This window comes from Centrocercus urophasianus, unplaced genomic scaffold (genome assembly GCF_019232065.1).
Source record: "Centrocercus urophasianus isolate 14NV4802_14NV808 unplaced genomic scaffold, USGS_Curo_1.0 seq_10, whole genome shotgun sequence".
NCBI lineage: Eukaryota > Metazoa > Chordata > Aves > Galliformes > Phasianidae > Centrocercus > Centrocercus urophasianus.
Window position 1 is genome coordinate 81,844,008 of NW_024884142.1, and position 8,819 is coordinate 81,852,826.

Genomic DNA, 8,819 nt, shown 5'->3' on the forward strand with positions numbered 1-8,819 from the left:
CTTTTCCCCATTTTGTTTTGGGCTCTGAGAAAAGGTTTGGGGGCATAGAGGCCACACTATTGCTATTGATGAAATATTCTTACGTTCTACCATTTAGACAAATCTAAGCCTTTACTTTCCTCATCGGGAGGCACAAAAGCTCCTGTTGTTTCCATTATAAAAGTTCTACGGCTGTCTGTAGGTATCTGTTCATTACAGTAAGATAATGAGCAAGTGGGTGTAAGACATTTTAATCTGGTTGTTAAAGAATAATGGTGTCCGTCAAATGGTTCACTTTTACCACTGTTTTAATTACCTTAAAAGAAAATTCTCACATCTGTTATTAGCATGATAAATAAATGATGGCATTATGCAGTAAAAATGAAACATATCGCATCATGCATTATGCAGGCCGTAAGCTTTCATTTCTGGTTTCAAATATATATGTTTCAGACTTCTGTACTTCCAAATTAGCAAAAGGCCATCGTGCATTCCTGCTGTTATCAATGGGAGGCTCTCTATTTATATTGCCCCAGAAATAGAGGAGGTTTTCAACACTGCGCTTCGTGTAGGGTCTGACTTGAAAGTTTCTCTAAAGAATGCTGGTTTGAATCATAGAAATGTCAAAATGTCACGCTCCAAAAACCAGTAGGACAGTCATTTGAGTTCTGATTATGCTTATTTTTAAGAACTTGACAATGTGAGAAAAACACATTTCTAGAAGTGGTTATTACAGTTGTCAGTAGGTAATCCGTTTGCATTCTTTTTTCTTTCTGGTTCTCACCATGTAAGAGAATCCAGGTAGATTCCAAAAATATGTTCTAAGTTTGAAATGGAGACCACATTCATAAAATACTGTGTTTCCAAGTCTAGTTTCTAGTTCAGAAGCAAATCTTAGGATTGTTTCTGGTCTCGGAAATACATGTACTGACTTCAGGTCTTTGAAAGCTTCCAAATAGATGCTGATATTCTATTTTTTTATTATTACTTGTAATATTTTATTCTGAAACCTAAAATTCTTCTGAAGTTCACTGTCAGACAACTGCCTTTTCTGCCCTAAGGAGCACCACTTTCCTTATTCCAGGGCCCAGTTGTCTGACTAAATATGACATGCTGAACATTAGAGTAGGTAGCTATCTACTTTTTCTTAGATATCTTCTCTGTTTTCTACATGGAAGTAAGTAATGATAAATGGCTAAATCTTCACTGTGGGAGTCCAAATGAGTATGTTTATACATACTGATGGCAAAATAAGTATTTTGAAGTACTGATGCGAATTACATTACGTTTGTGACATCTTCTTTTTGTTATCCAATCAGAAAATTGCACATTTCAAAAACTGGTTCAGAAACAGAAAAGAATCTTGATAGGAAAAATACTGAAAATAAACACAGAAGATTCTAATGATGATATATAACATGAAGATTATAAAAACAATACAAAATATTAAAATAATTAAAATAATGACAAAAATATCTGAGGAAAATCATGTCTCTTCTCTTCAAAGAGGTGAAAGACGCAGGAAATCATGTTCCAGTATCTCAGAAATGTGCAGAAGTCTACCAGAAGAAAAGGAATTGAGCACCTTACATTGGCAAGGTAAGAGATCTTAAGAATGCTTTTAAATGACAGAAAGGTGAATTGTAAAAATTGGAGTGACCAAGACATCAGTTGTTATTTTAGTTCATTTTTATCACAGAAGTATTTTGCTTTTTAAAAATTCCAGTTGCATTTGTCCTTACATGTCATTACGCTGATTCTTCATTCTGTATTGGTTTTTTTCTCCACTTTTTCTCCCTTGGTCACATGAACATAAATTTTAGATCTACCAAAGATTATTGTATACAGGTTACACTTTTCTATTTCTTTTTTTTTTTTTTCCCTTGCCCTCCTCCCCCAGCTGCTGATTTTATTGTCAAAATTCATATTTAGAAGAAAAAGAAACAAGCAAACAAACAAAAAAAGCTGGAATATCAGACAATAGCACCATCCTCCTTCAGAAACATCACTGGTGTGGTAAACAGTGAACAAATCAGTGGGTAAACAGAGATTAATGAAGTATGCAGAGCTGTTGATTTGATTTAAAAAATAAACAGAGAAGAAACCACACACTCCCAGAATAGTTTAATGTAGTGAAAAAAAGTTCAGAATAATCACTGTCGGCTTGGAGATGGAAGAATGCTTTCCAAGCTCTCTGTCTCTTGCTCTCTGTCTTTCTGGGATATTCCAGTTGACAGTATTTGGAATAAGGAAATTTGTGATAATTGGAATGCTTGTTGATTTTAATATCTTTGCTAGACATCCATGTTCAACATATTTAGATACTAAAGACTAGAATAATGGCCTATGATTCCAACATACTTCTTCATGTCGTGTTGGTAAATGCCAGGAAAAAAAGTACCAGAGAGTAAAATTTCCTAGTATTTTTCCTCTGCTGGTTTGGTTTGAGGGAAAACAACACATTCATTGATGACATCCTTCACAGCACATCTGTGGACAGGGCGGCAAAGGAACAAAATTTAGAAGCATTAATTATAGTGGTTTAAGCCAAGCTGCTTTTCATTTTTGGTGATGTTGGATTTCAGTGCCAAGTTAGAAAGAAATGCATGCAGCAGGCAAGCTTCATTTGGGGAGTGCATTGCAGTAGCTGTACCTTCACTGTTTTGCAAAACAAGCCTGTAAAATAAGGAAAAAATGGAAGCACAAGAAATGAAAACAAATTCAACAAGCAGGAAGTTAAGTTTGTGCATGTAGCAGTGAAGAAAAAGAAAAGCTAAGTGTGGGAATGAATGAGGAGGAGAATGAGGAAAGTCAAAAAAGATGTATTTTTGCATTCAGGGAGAGTAGCATGTGAATTCTATTAAATCTAGATTTGCTTTATACATTTCTTATACTCATAAGGGAATATTTAAAGACATGGCTGGACATTTTGGCAGCATATCATTACCTAGCTCTGAATTTTGAGGTGAGATTAGCAGCCCTGTGTATTATACATGTCTCTACATATATGCTGATTTTCAAAATGGTGTTCATTCACTTTATGAGCAGAAGGTGCTTGTATCGATCTTTTAGGGTTGATTAAGATAATTGATTAAGAGGTGGATTTGTTGAGGTGCATAGAACTTAAAGTGTGGAATTCCTGAGTAACCTCAAGTCCTCGCCTCCTCAAAATCTGAAAAAACTGGAATTGTGTCCAGGCAAGAAATCTGTTATGATAATTTTGAATTTTTTTCTGGTCTCTGTTGGTAACTCATTCCTATGGAAATATACAAGTTCATTATGCCTCAACTTCTCTTTTGAAATGGAGGTAGCGTACTAACTTTTCAGATTAAATTTTATTGGTTGAATAACCTCAAAGTATTTGGTAAAAGTGCTATCCATAAAAAATTAATACTTCTCGTTCTCCCTTGTTTCTCTTGTGAGATAAAAATGCTCAGAAATCACCTCAGACATTGAAGTAAAATCACAAATAGTGACTCACGTTTCTTCCACACCTTGTCTGGGGTCCTTGCCCCTGCAAAATGTCATGCGATTCAGGCCCACTCTGCATGGATCCGGTACTCTTCTGTACGCTCAGGAGGCTGCAAGGCAGTAGGATAGCATTGAGTTGATGCCAAATATTTCCTACCTTATAAGACACCCTGCCTGCAAAGACAGGAAGCAAAGCCTTTAAACGGAAGGCATTATGTACTTTGGAACTCTCTTTAATGACACAACAGCTTCTGCAAAGTCTTGATAATTCAGCTTTTGAGCTTGGAGGACAGCCAACCCCTCTCCTGCTTCATTCACACTGCATTTTGTTTGGCTGAAGCATGTACTGACTGACCACATTTTTTAAACTGACTGCCAACAGAGACCAAGCGCTACCCCTATTCTAGTCCATTCTGTTTAGCCAAAGACAGAGTGTAGTCCTCAGCTTTTATGCCTCTTGCATTTTACTTACCTAGTACCAAAAGGAGGAACAAAACTTCTCTGTCTATTACAAATAATACTTTTTGCAGATTTTTTTTTGGTAGCAGATACCAAGGGAGTCAGGTTGTGTAAGATAATGATCTCAAACTAACATGCCTAGTGTTATTTGGGCACTGCCCATAACATGCTTTTAGATTTTGTAATGTTAAAGGTTACAAGTGCATTAGATAGATGAGTTAGAGACAGCATTTTCCATTAGCAAGATCTGCACAGGTGTAGCAGTGGCAGAGGTGGCACCTGTCACTTGCTGGAGCTCTTGAAAGTACATGTACATGACATACTGTAGGCCCATGTAGAAGCAAGCAGGAGCTGAAAACAAGCTTTTGTTTTCAGGAGATAAATAAATTCCTGTGCCAAGAATATCAGTTATATCTTATGTGATTGACTTAAGGAAAAAAGCCTTGTGGTTTGAGCAGAAGATGAGGAGACAGGTGAAAATTTTTGGCAGAAGACAAATATTCTGGTGCCTTGTTGTGATACACAACTCCCTGGTGTCCCTTACCACAGATTAGAAGAAATTAGTTGCCTGGTTTTAAACAGAAAAGACTTGAATTTTGTTATTGCTGTACACCTCTAACACCCAGTGTCCTAGGGGGCACCCTGGTATGTGGGTTTCCCAAAAACAATGCTAATGAAAAGATTATAAAATCAAGACCGTCTACATAGAATCATAGAATCCTCAGGGTTGGAGGGCACCTTTAGATCATCTGGTCCAGCTCTCCTGCACTGCTGGCTGTGCTTCTTTTGGTGCGGCCCAGGATCCGGTTGGCTTTCTGAGCTGTGAGGGCACATTGGTGGCTCCTGTGCAGCTTGCCATCCACCAGTGCCCCCAGGTCCTTTTTGGCAGGGCTGTGCTCAGTCCTTTCATGATGATGGCCATGAGTGGGTTTATATGAATATTGACTCACTTGTGGGAAAAGTTGACCAGTTTGTGTGCTCTAGACACTAGAAAGTGTAACTTTGAGATAAAAACCCATGGGATAACAACCTTCTGCTTACTGAAGTACATGTTTTTTTAATGTCATGTATTATTCTGAAACCCAGTCCTACTTGCATTACAGTAAGGTAATTACGGTGAATAAGAGCTTTCATGTGGAGAAAAATACCTGGTACTTACCAGCTCTTTAGACTAATGGAGAATGACATAACATGAACTGATTTTTGGAAGATGAAGTCAAGTCTGACAAATTAGAGGAAAAAGCCTAGATTTTTAGCTCCTCACAGATACGGTTTAGCAAATTTTGCTTTCAGCTGCCCTCATTTGAAACAATCCACAAACAACAATGGTTAGACCTAAGTCTTAAAGAGCAAGATGGCCACCCTGCTTCTTTCCTCACAATTCTTAAGCCTCATTACTGTAGGAAGCTTCCTGGAAGGGACTTAATAAGATTAAAATGACCTCTTGCCTAGGGAGAACCAAGCTGAATTGTAGCATGTGCATGGAACTCACTGTGGAGAATACAGGCATAATTCATTTAGGTTGACTGGAAAAAAACAGGTAGACAGTGACTGCAGATCTGATACGGCCAAGACAGGCTTGAAGTCTTGTCCTATTCTTTGGATTGTTACCAACAATTATCATGATGTGCAACAATCAAATATTTAAAGTCACTGAGATTTTCTGAATGCGACCTGATTTCTGTGGTACGTCATTCAGTTTTGGAGTGGCTGAAGCTCAGAAACTTACAATATTTTGTTTCGTTTTTAGTGGTTTAAGTGTCACCTCAAGCTCAGCCTGAACCCTAGGAGCGCTGTGGTCAAAATCCAAATAGGAATGTAATTTTGTGGATCACACTGATCTGTAATTTTTCTTTTTTTTTTTTACTTGAAAACAGAAAGCTTTTCTTGTACCTGTATTGTTGGTTACATGTTTCTAAGAAACTGATTGCTTTTGTTTAGTGTCTGTTAGAAGCTCACCTCGTTGCTAAAATTGAAGGAAAAACAACATGCATGGGCTTTGAAGTTAAAATACAAGAGCAGCCGCACAAGTTGCTGATTATTTTAATCAGAAAACAGGGGAATTCTGCAGAAAATTGATGTAGAGTTTCAGGAGGAGAAGGAAGCAACTCTAATGTGGGTTTTCATTTTCAGCTAAAAATAACGTTTTGTGGTCAGATGCACATTTACCTAATGAGATCATTTGATTCACAGAATATTAGTCAAAAAAAGACAGGGTTCTGGAGCTCATTCCCTTCTTGTCCTCAGGGAAGTACCCACATGGTGTGATCCCAGAGAAGGCAGAGGTTGTGCCTGGGTCTCTGGGGCATGGATCTCAGCCCTAACCACACACGAGTGCATGAAGTCCCTTACTGGCTGCCAGCCCGAGAATCTGCTAATTCAATTTTTCAGTGCCTTCCAGCTTGTTCTCTGATCTTTTAAGTCCTGAGCATTCAGGCAGTTAATTTGTTCTCTGCTAGAGGAGGTTATTATATTAATTAGTCATACTCCAAAGATTTATATGGAGTAGATTGGAGCATTTAACAGCCAATAATTATAATGCCACCTCCTAGAATTATTTCAGAGTGACCCTACAAACAATTTCTTCACAAGCGTTGCTCACCAGGGGAAAAGTCATTCTCCCTCTGGCCACAGGGAGCCACACAGCTACCGCTATGAATCCAGGGGAAGACAAGGGAGGGGAACAAAAGCCATGGCCTCTTAGCTCCCCTGCCTGGAGTCACAGGAGTTGCTCTATCCTTGAGGTGACTGTACTGGTTGCACCTGGCCTTCTGTTAGCTGTTTTCTTGCCAGCTCCTGCCGAGAGTATTTTGTTTGTCTGCTGCTTTTAGCCAGGCATATAGAATGCCTGTGTAGCAAAGTTGCAAGCAAGCGGAGTAATTAGTGCAGACTGTCATCATAATTTCTAAGTTCATTTTTGAGCATGGCATTCAGGTCACTTTGCAGCATGGAGGATGATCATTAACCTGTGAAGCCCTAAGCGACAACATCAGAGAGCATGACCCCAGAGTAGAATCCATTTGTTATGTAATCACCCCAAATATGTGATTCTTAAATGTTTAACTGTCTCGGTACAGTAATAATTCTACACTAGTTGCACCACATACCAGAAAGCATAATAATTACTGACAGCCCATACCTCTAAGATAATTCTAGACCGGACTGTCACATTAAACTCACTGAATACCATTAGTTTCTTTACCGAAACCCTTAACTGAACTTTAGAGACAGAACTCGTGTTGTACTTTCCTGTTTTCTCCTTAATAAATTTCCACCAAGTGTTTGGTAAGCTGAGGGATCCAAGAAAAGCTTGAACAGATCTTCATTCAGGTGATGGAGGAGAAAACTGAAAAGATCAGCAACTTGGTGGAGCAGCACCCAGAGAATAAACTGATCAAGCTGGAACACAGAGGGATGAGTGTTTCTGATTTGTTTTCTTTTCACCATGTGATCATCTTTCTCCAGACATAATATGTACACTGTCTTTGAGGATTTTAATTCTCATTAGGCATCTAAATAGATGTTCTTTCGTTTACTGAGATACTGAGAACAAGTCATTGTTCAATCTCATTTATCAGAATGCCTTAATGCTTGCCTAGATTTTGTCTAAGTATAAAGACTGAGGCAGTTATGTTGGACTGGAGAGTCTGCTGCACTGAGGTTTTACTGTGCTGGATTGGAGAGACCGTGGTGATAGTGCCAAAGACTTGCCTAGGGTCACATGAAGCAGCCATAAATCAAGCCTGCTCATCCTGAATTACTCCAGTCTGCTGCCCCAGCTAGCTCATTTCTGCTCTTGCATCAAATCACAGCTGCTTGAAGGTGAATATTTGGCCTATAAATCTTAAATCTCAGCCTAAATGTAACTTCAATGCTAAATGTCCCCAGCTTTGTCTGAAAGCTGATATTTTCCTAAATTAAAAGCATCCCTTATTTTTCTGTTCTATATTTGTAGTGGAGATGAAGTGCACAGAGCAAAGACTGCTCCTTAGAGGACTTTAGCCATGCTCTTTGACCAAATATTATTTGACATTTCCTTTGCCAGTCTGCAAGGCTCCTCAGAGGGCTTAACTACTCTCATTTCTGCCAAGGAAGCAAAGACACCATTTCACTTTCCTCAAGCTAAACAGTGTATGATGTGCAACAATTCAGAATTAATTTGACAGTAATGGAGATGACAAGTATTACTGTGAGGTATTTCTGCTATGAACATTGCCATTCTGTCCTCATTTCACCCCCACCCCCAAGTTTTGGTGTTACAAGGAATTGCTGAACAGCAGACAGGCTCGTATACAGGCAAGGCACACTCATACACTGCTCAGGCAGAGCAGCAGCTTTGGTTTGGGCAGCCTACGTGGGTACAAGAGTCCTGAAGTCCCACAGAAAACTGCAGCTCAAGCTTGGAGAGAGAAATGAATCAGGATGGGTGTACAAAATGCATAACACGCACAAGTCCATGGGAAGAAGTATTTTCTTCTACAAAGATCCGGATAGGATCAGAACAATTTTGGTCAGATGTTTTTGGAAATAGCGTGGTCTCACCTTGGTAAGTCACAGGACATCCAGGGCTGTTTCCACCAGTAAACAGGTAGGAAACTTCCTGGGTCTTTTTCCACTAACAATGCCCAGAACAAACTGGTGATTAAAGGATGCATTCTCTGTACGTAGCTAAGAAAAACAGAATGAATAGCATTGAAGCCAAGGCAGCCCTAAAGACAGCCACTACTAGCAATAATTCCTACCTACCAGATACACCTTCTCAGCAGAGGTTTGTTCTTCTACCAGTACCCACAGAAATCATAGCACAGAGCTGCTCTGGGCTCACTGGCAGTTTCTCAGATGTGGTCTCTCTTTAACCCCAACTTGCCATAATGATTTTACAGCCTTCCTGTGTAGATGCAAGCTAAAGA